Raw genomic sequence first — 17,869 nt, 5'->3', positions numbered from 1 at the left:
GACACTCCGGTTAGTTCTCCTCGAAACCCAATGTTTATGTTGTGTCCAGCGTCCTATCAGCACTGACCGGACGCGTTCAGTCATGATTTTTCCTCTCTGGAACCTTACTAGAGACGCCCGGACGCTGGCACCCAGTGTTCGGTCACTCACCTCTCAGCATCCGATCGTGCCAGACGAATTCACCTTGATCAAATGAACTGATCAGACTCTGTGCCAGCATTTGGTCACACCGGAACCAGCGTCCGGTCAGCATTTGACCCTCCATTCACTTCCAACTCTCAATCATACGTGAATGAAGTTTGCTCCAATTGATCTAAGGGATGTTTTGGAGCTACCTAGTGCTAGATTTAGCAAGTGTGCACCACACCTAACCCACTAGACTCACCTAGGTCAAGCTACCCATCCATACCCCCCTTAATAGTACGGCTAAAGGAAAAACAAAGTCCTAAACTACTCTAAGTGTCTCCTCAACACCAAACGACACTTAGAACTAGTCCATCCTTAGCCTTGTCGTCCATCCTTTGAATACCAAAATGATTTCCATCGTAGGGGCATGACAACCATGATTGCCCAATCAATCTCCATTACCATGACCTAACTTAATTGCCTCTGCAAAACACATGTTAGTCATAGTAATTACATATTGTCATTAATCGCCAAAACCCAACTAGGGGCCTAGATGCTTTCAATCTCCCCCTTTTTGGTGATTGATGGCAATACCACCTCAAGTATATGAAAGAGATGAGGTTTTCAATATGCTTGGTTAATATAAGCTTTTGACAATAAGAATAAAAGAGTTAGGCAAGCTTATATAACCCAAGCCAATCATGATGTACTCAAAAGATATGAAATAAGCATGAGTACAAGTAATAAAGCTCATTTGCATCAGAGTAAAACACGGAAGCAGAGAAAATGAGCATAACACAAGTGATATGACATATAAATAATTCAAAGTAGAGAGCACACATGTCAAATATCACAATCACGTAGATATCACTATCACATAAATATAGTTTGATGCACAAAAGTAAACACATGAATGCATAATAGTGTATCACACATAAAAACCAAATATAATAGATAAACTAAGCTCCCCCTAGATAAGTCGCTCCTCCTAAGTCTACCATACTCAATCCCTCTCCTCCTTTGGCATCAAACACGAAAACCTAAGGGTTGGTCAGCGGGGCTGTAACGAACGAGTCGGGCGCTGAGGTACGAGGAGCGAGCTAAAACTGTGTGCCATCATCATCTAATCCTGAGCTCTGAGCAATATGACCCTCTATAGTTGGAAGCAATGCTAAAGCAGTCTGGGTTGGATCAGGGATAGGTGCGGCCTAAGACTCTGCAGGTATGACTGTAGCAGGCGGCTCTGATGATGCAACTAAAGAAGGGAGCGTCTCTGTAGTCCCGGTAATAGGTGCAATTATGGAAGGACCTAGGACATGAAGATATGGCAAGGTAGGCTACCTTGTCAACTCACTGAATGTAGCACCAAGGCTCCTAGAGACTGTAGTTTCTAGCACAAGTAGCGAGGAAGTCTAAGCTAGTGTGAAGCCTGTCTAAAAAGGTGTGAACTGTGAGGCTGGCACTAGCGAGGCAAGCCACTTGGACACCTACTCTGTAGGAGAAGTAAACTGTGCTGGTGGCTGTCTCTAACTCTGAAGCCCACTGGGCTATAAAACTAGAGTCATAGAAGTGGTGGTAGGCTAGCCGATCTAGGGTGAAGGCTGTGGCGGTGGAGCCCCAATAGCTGTCACAACATGCTGCATAAATCCGAGGAGCTGCTGCTGCATGAGGAGCTGCTGCTGATGCATGGCCTACTGCTGCTATTGTATAGCCTACTACTGCTACTGTATAGCCTGTTGTTGTCGCTAGAACTCATCCTGCCTAGTCTGAAACTATGCAAATGTAGCAGCGGTCTCCTGGGCCTGGCGAGCTTGATCCTGCCTCATCCGCTCAAATATAGCAAGAAGAGCGGGGTCTATCTATGGTGTAGGTGGAGCAGAACTAGAGCTACCAGTCTCATGGTCATGTCGTCATAGAGACATCTAAGGGATAGCCTGGTAGTCATCATCTGAGCTGTCATAGGGGTCGCTCTCGACCATCCCCTCCTACTAAGCATCAAGCTGCTCCTCCTCTATTGCTGCTACACCCCTGATGGTCTCATCCTGCTAGGCTACAGTCTCTGGCACCTCTGAACGACAGCTCAGCTGGCTAGGTGGCCTCACTGCATTATGGCGGAGCATCTGAGTCATGTTGTATGTAGGGAACTCTATAGTCGCACCACTGTACTCTGCTAGCATCTCAGGTGGCCTCACTGTAACTGCTCTATGAATCAAGAATGTAATCCAGTAAGCATATGGCAGTTGTCGGTGACCTCTGAACCCCTCTGTAATAGTATCCTCCATCTCTGATAGTAAGAGATCCCAAATATCAAAAATAGTCTGTACATCAGAGAATTCAATAGCCATAACTATATGCGAGTCAGGCCCTCGCAACATCCCATCCTTAGAAGCAGGGTCCTCCTCATAATAGCATCAAGCACTCTAGCTATCAGAGTGAGGTCTCTAGATGTCCTGCTCGACCCCTCGCCGAAAGGCTCTTTGAAGTAATGGTGGACTAGATCTGTAGGGGTCACAAGACCGCTATGAGGGCATCTGGGAGGCTCTGTCTGTCCATAGCACACCTCATGTAGCCGGATGGGCTGCTCCTAAAGCCTGAGTATCTCTCTGACCCTAAAGCTCATCAGCATGTAGTCTCTGCATCTAAAAGCAAAATGTATAAATTTGTGCTGCGGATTAATCCAAAATGTAGCATAGAACTCACAGACCCAAGATGGAACATGTAACAGAACTGACCAATTATACGAGATTAAGTAAGGAAATCTTCTGCTGAAGCAGATAATTTAGCAAACTTAAGCCCATATAACCCGGTAGTCCGTGAAACCACGAAGGATTTCAAACCAATCGACATATAAACCAAGATCATACAAGTTTAGCAAGTACTGTCACATGTTACATAAAATTCACAATGACAGTAGGATACATCAGAGTTTAGAATATAAAGTTATTACAAACCAGGTTCCATCTGAAATAGCGGAAGCAAATAGTTTTCAAGTCACACACACACTTTTAGTTTCAATACAGTGCTAGTAGGTAGTCATCTCCAACAAAAGCATCAGATGAGAGATACGGAGTGACCATTGCCCTTGGTCCTAGTTGTCACCCATCGCCGGGTACAGGCAGTTAATGCAATAACCGTAGTACATTTGACCATCTGCAACAACAATGGGAACAATGCCCTGAGTACGAGAAGGTACTCAGCTAGACTTACCCGTCTTAAACCAAAATAAAGCGACACCAACGATTATGCAAGGCTTTCTTTAGTGGGCTAGCTGACTGGTTTGTGAAAAGCATAAGCTATCATGAAGAAACCATTTTAAGTACTTTGCCTCATCTTTATTATAACCTATCCATCTAGGTAAGCACCTGTACTATAGCAATCACTTGATTAACCAATAACATCCTGTTACCAATTTAGATTTAGCATATCCCATACCATCCAGATAACCATCATTGTTCCATAATAATTACTATGATGCCATAGCTCGAGTCAAGTGCTCACTATCTAGGAGCGATGTCGATTCGAATCGATTCCTAACTAGCTGGTGATTTATTCCTCACACAAATCACGCTTCCCCCGTCAGGGTCGCTTAGATCACCAATGACACTTTCCAAGTAGCCGCGGAATAACTACCAAGACCGCACTACCCAGGGACTGCCTGACTGCCAAGACACACCTTGGGCTCACTCTTCGCGTCCCCATCATACCCCCTTCAGCACCAGTCTACCAATCTGGGTTTATCCCGGCTCGAATAGTGTCACTAGCTTCACGGTCGAAAGGTACTTTATTCGGCCAGCTAAATGTGAGGCATGCGTTCAACATGACAAGAGGGACGAGCAACGATCGGTCCTTAATCGACACAGATTGAAACTAATAGCACCCCAGAACCCTGTCTGGTCCAACTTTTTCCGTCTGGTCTCCAATTATCCATCACACATGGTTAATTCTAGGATATCATTCTTTCCATAGCTAAATTCTTCCAGTAACCACCTATAATGTAGGTGATCGAATCATCATTGACCGCTACCAGTCTAAGCAAGGCTAAGGAGTTATTCAATCCAGACCTAACAGGGTAACAAGGTAGTAAGGTAGGCGGATAGTAATAAATGCATCAACGGTTTCAATCAACTCCTACCACTTAATGCAACAATATATAAACTCATATATATAGAAAGAATTGCTTTTATAAAGTAGGAGACTTAGAATGCTCTGGGGCTTGCCTCGTTCAAATGAACTAGGTTGACGATCCACGCACTCGGGCAAGTCCTCTCCTGACTCCTCTTCCTCTGGCACCTCCTGTGCCTACACTTCTTGTGGATCTGTCTCGATCTGCTCTTCCTGAACTACTGCTAGCAACTCCTCCTACGATCCTGTATGATGCAGATGTATGAGTGCTAATGCATAGGTGCATCGAAGAGATGGCATGTAATGATCATGATACATGAAATGTGGATGAACATGTTCAACTGTATTGGACATAGTAGAAGTAAAGCCCTTCTACAAGGTAGCCAACATCATCTAAGAACATGTACTACTATACTACTACTGCAACCACGGTACCAACATTCCAAGTCACCACAGCAATCTAAGATGCTTCAAAGATACACCAAAGCAAACATTATTAACTAATCATGCGTTAAAGAAGATTTGTTTATTTCATTTTAAACTAGGGCTACAACAACAACATATATTTTTGGTGCTCATAAAAATCTGAGAAAATTACAGTAGCATATTACTACTCTAAGTAGACTACCATAAAATTTTCATTGCATTTAGATAAGTATAACAGCCTACACAAAAATGACAAGCTATGGTGGATAATTGAGCATGAAAATACTTTGTACTACGAAAAGTGTCAAACAACAGATTTGGTATTTTTTCCATGATCTTCATAGCATACAATCACTGTACAAAAAGTTTCACCTACATGTATTATTCATATTTGTAGCCCTAGCAATTTTACAAGAAATCAGCAATTAATGCACATAACCTACCTAGCCATATTTTTCCATATAACAGGCATGACACATATTTTTCACAGAAACTACATCTCAAGCATAGATCAACCAATTTGTAATCATATTTTTCTGATACATATAGAATTTACTACATATTTTACAAGATATCAGCAATATCAAGAATTAAATAAAGCTCTACATTAAAGTATCTCAAAAATGACATGCAATATTTTTATCATGTAGATCTGGTGACAAAGAACACAACAAAATTTGTTTCAACAAATTTGGAGCCATTTTGAGCAAGTTATAAATTCCCAAAGCATTTAAATAGAAATCTAAAAAGCATTTCTTAAATTCTTTCTAAAAATCCCCATTCAAAACTGCTAGATCCACCCGGCTTTCTACCCAGGCGTGCACCCCTACGGCTGACAGTGGCCCCCACGGGTCAGCCGGCCCCACCTGCCAGCCCCTGAGGCAGAGGAGGCTGCACTGACCGGCGTGAGCTCGCCATCGGTGAGGTGGCCGATGACGAGGTCACCACCAACGTGACCACCTTGCCAAGGCGGACACGTTAGTGCAAGCGGCAGGGCCGGAGGAGCTCAAGAGCGAGCTAGCCAGCGGCCATGGTGGCCCGGTGGTGCAGCTCACCGTCGGCCAGCCATCTTCGGCGGAGAAGGGGCGTGAGATGTGGCGTGGGAGCTTCACTGAGCTCGTGCGGTGCTCGTGCACGTGAAGGGAGAGCGAGAAGGAGGACGGAGGGGCGAGGTCCACAGAGCGGAGCACTCCGGCGAGCTCGACCATGACTCCAGCAAGGGATTCCTGGGGAAGGGGAGCTTCCCATGGCTTACCTAGCCGAGCATGAGGTGCGCGAGGAGGAGGCGGTGCTCAGGGCGAGATGGAGCTAGACCTAGCGAGCTGGAGCGGCCAGAACGTCCAACTCCGGCGATGGCGCATGGCAGAGGTGAGCGCTATGGCTGTTGCTTGTGCTGGTGGATGAGATAGTGAAGTGGAGGAGTGAGGAGGAGCGTGGTGCGGTCGGGCAGGTGAAGGCGAGCGCGTGGAGTAGCGGGGCCCACCGGAGTGCCACCCGTACGACGTCGCCGACGTTCGGCGGCCACGTGGCGGCTGCGGCCTGACGCCGGTCGGGCACGGCACGCTGGCGAGTGGGCGAGGCGCGGGGCAGGCCAGGCCGGTCTGCGCGGCTGGGCCGGAAGCGAGGCGCGAGGCCCAACTTCGGTGAATTGATCTTTTTCAAATTATTTTCAATTCCTTTTTCATTCAAACAAATTTTTGAACTATTTCAAAGCAGTTTCAAAAGTTAGTGTAAAAATGAAAGTTGTTCCATTTTTCAATATCTACAACTTTGCTTTTATGACCAAAGTCAAATTCCAAATAGATTTTGAATTACAAAATAAAAATCAATATTAATTCAAAACCCTAATTTTGAAGAATTATTTTTAAAGGCAAAATTTGGTAAAAATTTAAATATGAACTTTGCTCCAAATTGTATCCTAAATATTTATAAGCTATCTTAGTGATCAAAACAAGAAATCATGGCATCCAAACATGAGCATGGCATTTCACCTTGTTTTAAACATAAATGAATTTCAATCAATTCAAGCACCACATGAAATAATACTTCATTTCTTTCGAAATGAAATGCATGAATGATGCTTATGCATGAGGTGATGATGATTATGCTCATGGGATGAAATGGTAATGCATGCTTAACACCGAGGTGTTACAGCCCTCCCCACTTATAAGAATCTCATCCCGAGATTTTGAGTTACGAACCATTTGTTATAAAAATCCTTATAAGCATTTTGAAGATACTCTCCTATTTCCCATGTCGCATCACCATCATCGTGATGACTCCACTGTATCTTATATGTTCTCACCACTTTGTTCCGAGTGACTCGGTCCTTAGTGTCCAAAACTCGAACCGGTTGCTCACGGTATTCCAAGTCTGATTTGAGCTGAATGCTCTGAGGTTCTATTCTCTCTTCCTAAACACGCAAGCACTTCTTCAACTGTGATACATGGAAGACTGGGAAGATCGAACCCATTACTTCTGGTAACTGTAACTTATAAGCCACAGGACCCTTCTTCTCCATGATCTTGTACGGTCCTACAAATCTAGGAGCAAGTTTTCTCTTTACTCCAAATCATTGTACTTTCTTCATTGGAGTAACCTTCAAACAAACGTAGTCACCTACCTCAAACTCAAGCGGTCTCCTTCTCTTATCGGCATAACTCTTCTAGCATGACTGTGCCACTTTCATGTTTTGTTGGATAATACGGACCCTTTTCTCAGCCTCGTCCACAAAATCGATTTCGTAAAACCTTCTTTCTCCAGGCTCAACCCAATTCAATGGTGTCCTACATTTCCTGCCATACAATGCTTCAAATGGAGCCATCTTGATACTCTGCCAGAGGTAACCATGATTCCCATGAACCTTTAGACGATAACACACAAGCTCTAAGCATATCTTCTAGGATAGCATTAACTCGCTCTGTCTGCCCATCTATCTGTGGGTGGTAAGCTGTACTCCGAATCAAGCTAGTACCCAAACCCTTATGAAGATGCTCTCAAAAATGAGCGGTAAACTATGACCCACGGTCAGACACGATAATCTTTGGTATACCATGTAATCGGACAATCTCTGCAATGTACTTCTCAGCATACTGAGGTGGTCGAAATGTTGTTTTGACTGGTAAAAAGTGAGCGGATTTGGTAAGGCGATCTACAATTACCCAAATTGAATCATTCCCCTTTGGTGTGGTGGGGAAACCGGTGATAAAATCCACACTTATATCATCCCATTTCCAATCTGGTACTGACAAAGGTTGCAACATTCCTGCGGATCTCATGTGAAGAGCTTTCACTCTACAACACATGTCGCAACGAGCAACATACGCTGCAATCTCCTTCTTCATCTTTGTCCACCAATAATGAGGTCTCAATTCTTGGTACATTTTGTTACTTCTAGGATGGATAGATAGCTTAGAGTGATGAGCTTCATCCATCAATTTGTTCTTGAGCTCTCGATCCTTAGGTACAACCAGATGGTCATTAAACCATAACACTCCTTGTTCATCCACTCTAAAGTGCTTGGACGGTTCTTTCTTTATTTTCTCCTTGATATGGAATATTCCCTTATCTATTTTCTGACCCTCAATGATCTTGCTTTCCAAGGTACAACTAACCTGGATACTATGCAACATAGCAGGATGCAACAAATTGAACCCATCTTCAAACAATGGTCGCACAACAAGAGAATGTGACTTCCTACTTAAGGCATCTGCCACTACATTTGCCATTCCCGGATGGTAGTGCACATTCAGATTATAATCCTTTATTAGCTCTAACCATCTTCTTTGTCGCATATTTAACTTAGACTGAGTAAATATGTACTTGAGACTCTTATGATCTGTAAAGATATTGCACACATTCCCAAGCAAGTAGTGTCTCCAAATCTTTAGAGCATGCACAATAGCTGCAAGCTCTAAATCGTGCGTAGGATAGTTAACCTCATGCTTCCTCAACTGACATGAGGCATAAGCAATGACCCTTCCATCTTGCATCAGAACACATCCTAAGCCATTCTTCGATGCATCACAAAACACATCAAATGGCTTCTCTATATCCGGTTGCGCCAGAATAGGAGCAATGGTTAGCAAATTCCACAAGGTGCAGAAAGCTGCCTCACACTCCTCTGTCCAAACGAACTTATGATCCTTTTGTAGCAAACTTGTCATTGGCTTGGCAATCTTTGAGAAGTCCGGTATAAAACAACGATAGTAACCGGCTAATCCAAGAAAACTCCAAACCTCATGAACTGTGCTTGGTGCCTTCCAGTCCATAACCTCTTGTACTTTACTAGGATCCACTGAGATTCCATTCTCAGACAGCACATGACCGAGAAAAGGAACTGTCTTCAGCGAGAACTCGCATTTACTAAACTTAGCATACAGCTGGTGATCTCTGAGTCTAGTCAAGACAATTCTTAGATGCTCTTCATGATCCTGTTCATTCTCTGAGTACACTAGAATGTCATCAATGAACACAATCATGAACTTATCCAACTCCGGCATAAAGACCAAATTCATCAGATACATAAAGTATGTAGGAGCATTCATCAAACCAAAGGACATGACAAGATACTCGTACAAACCATATCTGGTGGAGAACATGGTTTTGGGTATATCTTGTGGTCTAATCTTGATCTGATGGTACCCTGATCTCAAATCTATTTTGGAGAACACCTTGGCTTTGGACAATTGATCAAACAAGATATCAATCCGAGGTAGAGGATACTTGTTTTTAATTGTCACCGCATTCAGTGGTCAGTAGTCCACGCACATCCATAAGGAGTTATCCTTCTTCTTCACAAATAGTGTGGGACATCCCCATTCCGATGAACTTGGGCAAATCAAACCCTTAGTCAACAAATCTTGGAGTTGTTTCTTCAACTCGGCTAATTCATTTGGAGGCATCTGATAAGGCCTTCTTGAGATCGGTGGTGTTCTAGGGATTAACTCAATGGCAAACTCAACATCTCTGTCCGGTGGAAGACCGGGTAACTCATCTAGAAACACGTCTGGAAACTCGCACACTACTAGAATCTTGGCTAGAAGAGTAGTTTGGACTGCACAAGTTGTACTGGTCAGATCTATTCTCTGAGGTAAGGTTACTTGAAATGTACCTTCTCCAACAGGTTCTTTGAGAGAAATGCTTCTTCCTCCCACATCAATTACTACTCCCATCTTAGTCATCCAGTTCATTCCTATAATCACATCCAGAACTAGTCCTGGCATAACTATCAAGTTAAGCATATATTGCTTGTCTGCTATACATAGGGTTATCCCCTAGATTATCTGATTAGTTAACAGATCAGCCCCAGCTAAACTGATCCAATAAGCACATTCCAATTCAACTATCTTTTGCTCATACTTTCTTGCAAATGCTTGACTTATGAATGAATGCGATGATCCAGAATCAAACAAAATGATTGTAGGATGATTGTTGATAGAAAACATACTGGCTATCACGGGCTCTCCTTCTGGGATGTCATCAATGGTGGTGTGGTGCACACGAGCTTGGTACTAATTCTGCTGCCGCTTGGGATATGGGCAAAACTTCGCAAAGTGCCCAGTTTGATTGCAGTTGAAACACAGTCCTCTTACTTGAGTAGCAGCTCCAGATGAACTACCTTGTCCGGTCTTGGCTTATGGCACCGCCATCTTGAATGGCTTCTAGTTCCTCGGAGGTTGCTGGGCATTCTGATTTCTCCACTGGGGTGGCCTAAACCTTGCACCAGGGGCAGGCGGACGATACGCAGAATGATTTACCATCGGGGCCCTTGGCTGGGACAGACCTAACTCAAAAGCCCTCTTACGAGTCTTGGATGTAGCATAAACATTGTTGTTCTTTTCTTGCTTTAAGCAGTCACTAACAAAGTCATTGAAACCAGTTCTTGTGTTAGTACCCACGTGCTTCATCATCTTGGGATTTAGACCTCTCTTGAAACTAGCGATCTTTTTGGCATCGGTATTCACCATGTCAGAGGCATAGTGACTTAGATTATTGAATGCATGTAGATACTAGGTCACAGTCTTGGTGCCTTAGTTCAGTGCTAGAAATTCTCCAAACTTCATTTCGGTCAAACCAGGGGGAATGTAAACTCCACGAAAGGCCTCAGTGAATTCCCTCCAAGAAATGTGGGCATTGGGAGGAAAAGTGGTGCGATGGTGCTTCCACCACATTCCTACAGGGCCTTGTAGCAGATGAGCTGCATACTCCATCTTCAATACTTCTATCATCCTTAGAACGCGAAACTTATCTTCCATGGTGTTTATCCACTCTTCTACATCCAAGGGCTCTGCTGCTTCCTTGAAAATTGGTGGTCTAGTGTCCATAAAGTCCTTAAAATTGCTATGCTAATTTGCTTCATGTCCACCTGGGTTTAACCCACGGTGGGTGTTGTCAGCAATATGGCGCAATGCAGCTTCCATGTTCTGCTGCATGCCCTCTATGTTGCGTTGACTTCCAAGGAACTATGCGAAGAACTGTTCCGCGGTGTACGGTGGAGGAGGAGGCGGTGGTGGTGGATCACGGTTCTCATTCCCGATGGCACTGCCACCTGCCTCAGTCGCGTCATACACGATACAACGAGTGTTCGACATCTGCATATTTCAGCAACAGTAATTATTAGGCGATGTTGTAGAAATTGCAGGTGAATGAAAAATTATGCCGTACTAAATTCACTGGAGAGAATAAATTCATACAATAAAATAGGGGCACAATAAGCCATTCCAATTAACACAACATTACTAATTAGAGTATTGAAACGCACACATCGCGTCCAATACAACCAAATTGCCAGCATACATACACTGGACTTTTGACGTTCAGATATCGCCACAAACACATCCAAGTTTTCCAACATTACATCAAGGTCTTAGTCTTTCTACTCATTAGTACATGCCAGACATGTCAACCATGCAAAAGGTCATCGCAAACGAAACCCTAGTAGCTAGCGCAACAACTATTAGCCTACTAATCGTGGTCACTGTCTAGGTCGGAGATGTCGACATCGTCACTATCTATATCATCATCGTCGTCATTAGCTGGTGCCTCAGACTCTTTGGGATCCTCGTCCTCATCTAGATCCATCTCTGTTGCTCCAGGCGGAACGTAAGGGTGGAGCTGGTTATTTAGCTGATGAACCTCCTCATGTAGGTTGTTGTTGTACTCTTCTGCATTGGTCAGCTGCTACTCCAGCTCAACCTGTCGAGCTCTTAGAACATCTTCTGCGGACTAGGCTTCATTCCTCTAGTGGAGCACATGGATCAACATGCGTTCAGCGTTCCTATTGGCGGTGGTCAGACGCTCGACCTGCTCTCTCAGTGCACGCACGTCTCCCTCATAGGCTCCAGTCCTCTGGGTCACCTGATCCCTCTAACGAGTCAACTGAGCCATCCCAGCACTGAGCCTCTCAATCTCGGCATCGTGATCCCTCTGAAGCTAGCGTCGGTCATCGCGGGCATGACCAAGAGCACCAGACACACGTCTCAGGCTACCTTCTACTCCATCGAAGGCCTTCATCACTGCGAACATGGCGCTCGTGGCAGGGTTATCACTGTTCTGGCCTTCTGCTGCACTAATCTCCAGAGATCTTCCTCCTGCTTGCTGCCATGAGTCAGTGGAGGGGTTGCCCCTCGGAAAGACTCCAACTAGAGCGGTTGTCAACTCCTGAGGAAAACGATCCATGATATCCCTCAGTATCCCAAAGGCTGCCCTGTTAGCTGCTTCTTCAGCAGTCCTGCTAGTTGACTCATAACACCAACCAGTCCACTCAGAGCTGTCACCTCGGGGATGAACAACAGCCTCCACAGTAACCAAGAGACCTTCTCCCAACTGCTCATTTGTCTAGAAGTAGTGGGGCTCCATTCCATCAAGATAGCCTACATAGCTGAGCACCCTCCACAAGAGTGTAGGCATCCCAAACTCTCCAAGAAACGTGTGGCGCTAACGGGTACGTGGAGCAAGCTGATGGCAGGGAGCTCTACCTCCGGTGGACTTGTGAGCAATCTGCTTCGTGTGTGCCATCTGTAGCAAATTTGTTTTATTACTCACATGAGAACAAGGTTAAGTTGTCATTTTTATCAAAATGAGATAATCAACTTATAAGGGGAGGAATAATGCCATGAATGATATGTAACAACATGATGCATGCACGTTCCATACATTCTCACAAACTTAGGAAAAATAACAATTGCTAGCGGCATAGACGGTGGCATACAACGGTCTCTGATAACGTAGCTAATACGTACTATACGATAGCGCTGTTATGTACCTGCAAAAGATCCACTTCAGCCCAAACCCTGACAGTATGAAAAATATGCATGAAAATAGTAAAATAATCTACTCGTTCTACATGCATCCCCAGATATGCGTACAACGGTAGCAACTACCCGAATCATCGTCCTATCAACGGCATCGTCACCACAGGACAGAATTTCCCCACACATTGGATACTTTCATACAAACACGCGTATGGCATGTAAATAATCCAGCATCATATAAGCACTTCCCTAGATCGGCAGTGTATCCGATCATGCTCTCACAACTCTCACTTACCGAGGCGTAGAGGCAATGGATCCATACATTACCACTCAAGTGAATGGCACTCATACAATAGCACGCCGTATGAGCAACGAAATAGAAATATGATGCAAAGACCCCAAAGTCAGTACTTAAATAAGCCACCTAGAGTCCTTAACTGGGCATAAAGGATATGACCACTGGCACACTCTTAAGTTTTTAATTAGAGGTTGAAACACCTATATACTATAGTTTGCAATTAGTTTTGCAACACAAAACCCTTTTGTTTTAAATACACGCATGAATAGTAACCTGCTAAACCTTGCTCTGATGCTAGCTGTAACAGAACCGACCAATTATACGAGATTAAGTAAGGAAATCTTCCTCCGAAGCAGATAATTTAGCAAACTTAAGCCCGTATAACCCGGTAGTCCGTGAAACCATGAAGGATTTCAAACCAATCGACATACAAACCAAGATCGTACAAGTTTAGCAAGTACCGTCACATGTTACATAAAGTTCACAATGACAGTAGGATACATCAGAGTTTAGAATATAAAGTTATTACAGACCAGGTTCCATCTAAAATAGCGAAAGCAAATAGTTTTCAAGTCACACACGCACTTTTAGTTTCAATATAGTGCCAGTAGGTAGTCATCTCCAACAAAAGCATCAGATGAGAGATACGGAGTGACCATTGCCCTTGGTCCTAGTTGTCACCCATCGCTGGGTACAGGCAGTTAATGCAATAACCGTAGTACATTTGACCATCTGCAACAACAATGGGAACAACGCCCTGAGTACGAGAAGGTACTCAGCTAGACTTACCCATCTTAAACCAAAATAAAGTGACACCAAGGATTATGCAAGGCTTTCTTTAGTGGGCTAGCTGACTGGTTTGTGAAAAGCATAAGCTATCATGAAGAAACCATTTTAAGTACTTTGCCTCATATTTATTATAACCTATCCATCTAGGTAAGCACCTGTGGCACCTCCTGTGCCTAGACTCGTTGATGATCCACGCACTCGGGCAAGTCCTCTCCCGACTCCTCTTCCTCTAGCACCTCCTGTGCCTGGACTTCTTGTGGATCTGTCCCGGTCTGCTCTTCCTAAACTACTGCTAGCAACTCCTCCTGTGATCCTGTATGATGCAGATGTATGAGTGCTAATGCATAGGTGCATCGAAGAGATGGCATGTAATGATCATGATACATGGAATGTGGATGAACATGTTCAACTATATTGGACATAGTAGAAGTAAAGCCCTTCTACAAGGTAGCCAACATCATCCAAGAACATGTACTACTATACTACTACTACAACCATGGTACTAACATGCCAAGTCACCACAGCAATCTAAGATGCTTCAAAGATACACCAAAGCAAACATTATTAACTAATCATGCGTTAAAGAAGATTTGTTTATTTCATTTTAAACTAGGGCTACAACAGCAACATATATTTCTAGTACTCATAAAAATCTGAGAAAATTACAGTAGCATAGTACTACTCTAAGTAGGCTACCATAAAATTTTCATTGCATTTAGATAAGTATAACAGCCTACACAAAAATGACAAGCTATGGTGGATAATTGAGCATGAAAATACTTTGTACTACGAAAAGTGTCAAACAACAGATTTGGTATTTTTTTCCATGATCTTCATAGCATACAATCACTGTACAAAAAGTTTCACCTACATGTATTATTCATATTTTAGCCCTAGCAATTTTACAAGAAATCAGCAATTAATGCACATAACCTACCTAGCCATATTTTCCACATAACAGGCATGACACATATTTTTCATGGAAAGTACATCTCAAGCATAGATCAACCAATTTGTAATCATATTTTTCTGATACATATAGAATTTACTACACATTTTACAAGATATCAGCAATATCAAGAATTAAATAAAGCTCTACATTAAAGTATCTCAAAAATGACATGCAATATTTTTATCATGTAGATCTAGTGACAAGGAACACAACAAAATTTGTTTCAACAAATTTGGAGTCATTTTGAGCAAGTTATAAATTCCCAAAGTATTTAAATAGAAATCTGAAAATCATTTCTTAAATTCTTTCTAAAAATCCCCATTCAAAACTGCTAGATCCACCCGGCTTTCTACCCAGGCGTGCACCCCTATGGCTGACAGTGGCCCCCATGGGTCAGCTAGCCCCACCTGCCAGCCCCTAAGGCAGAGGAGGCTATGCTGACTGGCGTGAGCTCGCCGTCGGTGAGGTGGCCGGCGACGAGGTCACCACCCACGTGACCACCTTGCCAAGGCGGACACGTCAGTGCAAGTGGCAGGGCCGGAGGAGCTCGAGAGCAAGCTGGCCTGTGGCCATGGTGGCACGGTGGTGCGGCTCACCGTCAGTCGGCCATCTCCGGCCGAGAAGGGGCGTGAGATGTGGTGTGGGAGCTTCACCGAGCTCGTGCAGTGCACGTGCGTGCGAAGGGAGAGCGAGAAGGAGGATGGAGGGGCGAGGTCCACGGTGCAGAGCACTCCGGCGAGCTCGGCCATGACTCCGGCGAGGGATTCCCAGGGAAGGGGAGCTTCCCATGGCTTACCGAGGTGAGAACGAGGTGCGCCAGGAGGAGGCGGCGCTCAGGGTGAGACGGAGCTAGACCTGGCAAGCTAGAGCGGCCGGAACGGCTAACTCCGGCGATGGCGCATGGCGAAGGCGAGCGCTGCGGCTGCTGCTTGCGCTGGCGGATGAGAGAGCGAAGTGGAGGAGTGAGGAGGAGCGTGGCGTGGTCGGGCAGGTGAAGGCGAGTGCGTGGAGTAGCGGGGCCCACTGGAGTGCCACCCGTATGCCGTCGCCGGCGTTCGGCGGCCACGTGGCGGCTGTGGCCTGACACTAGTTGGGCGCGGCGCACTGGCGAGCGGGCGAGGCGTGGGGCAGGCTGGGCCAGTCTGCGCGGCTGGGCCGGAAGCGAGGCGCGAGGCCCAACTTAGGTGAATTGATCTTTTTCAAATTATTTTCAATTCCTTTTTCATTCAAATGAATTTTTGAACTATTTCAAAGCAGTTTCAAAAGTTGGTGTAGAAATGAAAGTTGTTCCATTTTTCAAGATCTACAACTTTTCTTTTATGACCAAAGTCAAATTCTAAATAGATTTTGAATTACAAAATAAAAATCAATATTAATTCAAAACCCTAATTTTGAAGAATTATTTTTAAAGGCAAAATTTGGTAAAAATTTAAATATGAACTTTGCTCCAAATTGTATCCTAAATATTTATAAGCTATCTTAGTGATCAAAACAAGAAATCATGGCATCCAAACATGAGCATGGCATTTCACCTTGTTTTAAACATAAATGAATTTCAATCAATTCAAGCACCACATGAAATAATACTTCATTTCTTTCGAAATGAAATGCATGAATGATGCGTATGCATGAGGTGATGATGATTATGCTCATGGGATGAAATGGTAATGCATGCTTAATACTGAGGTGTTACAGAACATATAAGCCTATCCATTCGAGTAAGTCTGTCAGCCGTAGCAAGTAGGATAGGTAAGGGCAAATATGCTCTCCAGCTGCTGCTACAATGGACTCAATGTTGCACACCTTCTGTGATCTGAATACAGCCCCACTGTTAAGATATGCATGATAAAAATCCTCCTATAGTGATGTGTAGAAGCCCTCTGATGCACGCTCATCCCACCTCGGTGGAAACCACTCCTCAAACTACACGAACCTGAGCTGTTGCACCTCCTTGGCCGTGGCGGCCCTCAAATCCAGATGAGTCACTAGAGGCGGACCCTATGGTCTAGGAGGCAGACGAGAACCCCTCCGCTGTGTCTCTACCCTTGGTGTCACCTAGGTACGAGTACAACCAAAGCAGCGTAACTGTGGCTAAGGTGCCTGCTCTGTCTCCTCTGCCTGCTCTCCCTCCTGAGTCTGCTCTACTAGCTGTGGCTCCTGCTATGACTCCCCCTAAGGTCGACTCTCATCAATAGCGATGCGCTGTCCTCCAATCATGGTTGTCTTAGCTGGACCACCATGGCGATGCTCAACCTCCTAGACAGTGGCCCTCTGAGCTACTGAAAGCTGATCTACAATGACTACAACACTCCTAGCACTCCAGCCTCTGCACGCTCTACGGCGGCTGCAACTACGACTACTCTAGCTGTATCAGCATCTGGATACTTGCGCTTCTTTGTTGCCTTGCCTTTTGACTCAGAAGGTAGGCGAGGCAGGGGCCTCGGATCCTCATCACTGGGACCACCTCCGATGTTCTTGACACGAGCCATCTGATGGAGCTGAAAAGAATAACTGCGCTAACAAGAAACAACTACCAACTATCACTTCCGAGGCTTGGCCTCGATCCGTACTCGCGAGCTTGGCTCCGAGTTGATTGACAACTGCCAATGAGACCTCAGAAACATCGACTCGCTGCACGTTAGAATAGATCGGATATATGAATAATTACAATATATCTAGAGATGCAAAACCCTAAGAAGCAAGCATTAGATACAAAATTAGAATCGAGGGCTTGCTACCTGACAAACCAACAAACCGACGAATAGGGAATGGATCACAGAGAACCACCGGGTCGGCACTGTGAAGCTAGGGTTAGGGTTCCAGCAAAGTGCGGCGAGGATCGGCAGTGGAGGTGCAATGGTGGTGTTGGAGCAAGCTAGGTCAAGGGCACGCGGTGACTGG

Source organism: Miscanthus floridulus, chromosome 3 (genome assembly GCF_019320115.1).
Source record: "Miscanthus floridulus cultivar M001 chromosome 3, ASM1932011v1, whole genome shotgun sequence".
Classification (NCBI taxonomy): Eukaryota; Viridiplantae; Streptophyta; class Magnoliopsida; order Poales; family Poaceae; genus Miscanthus; species Miscanthus floridulus.
The sequence above is the reverse complement of the archived record's forward strand: the minus strand, read 5'-3'. Positions refer to the sequence as shown.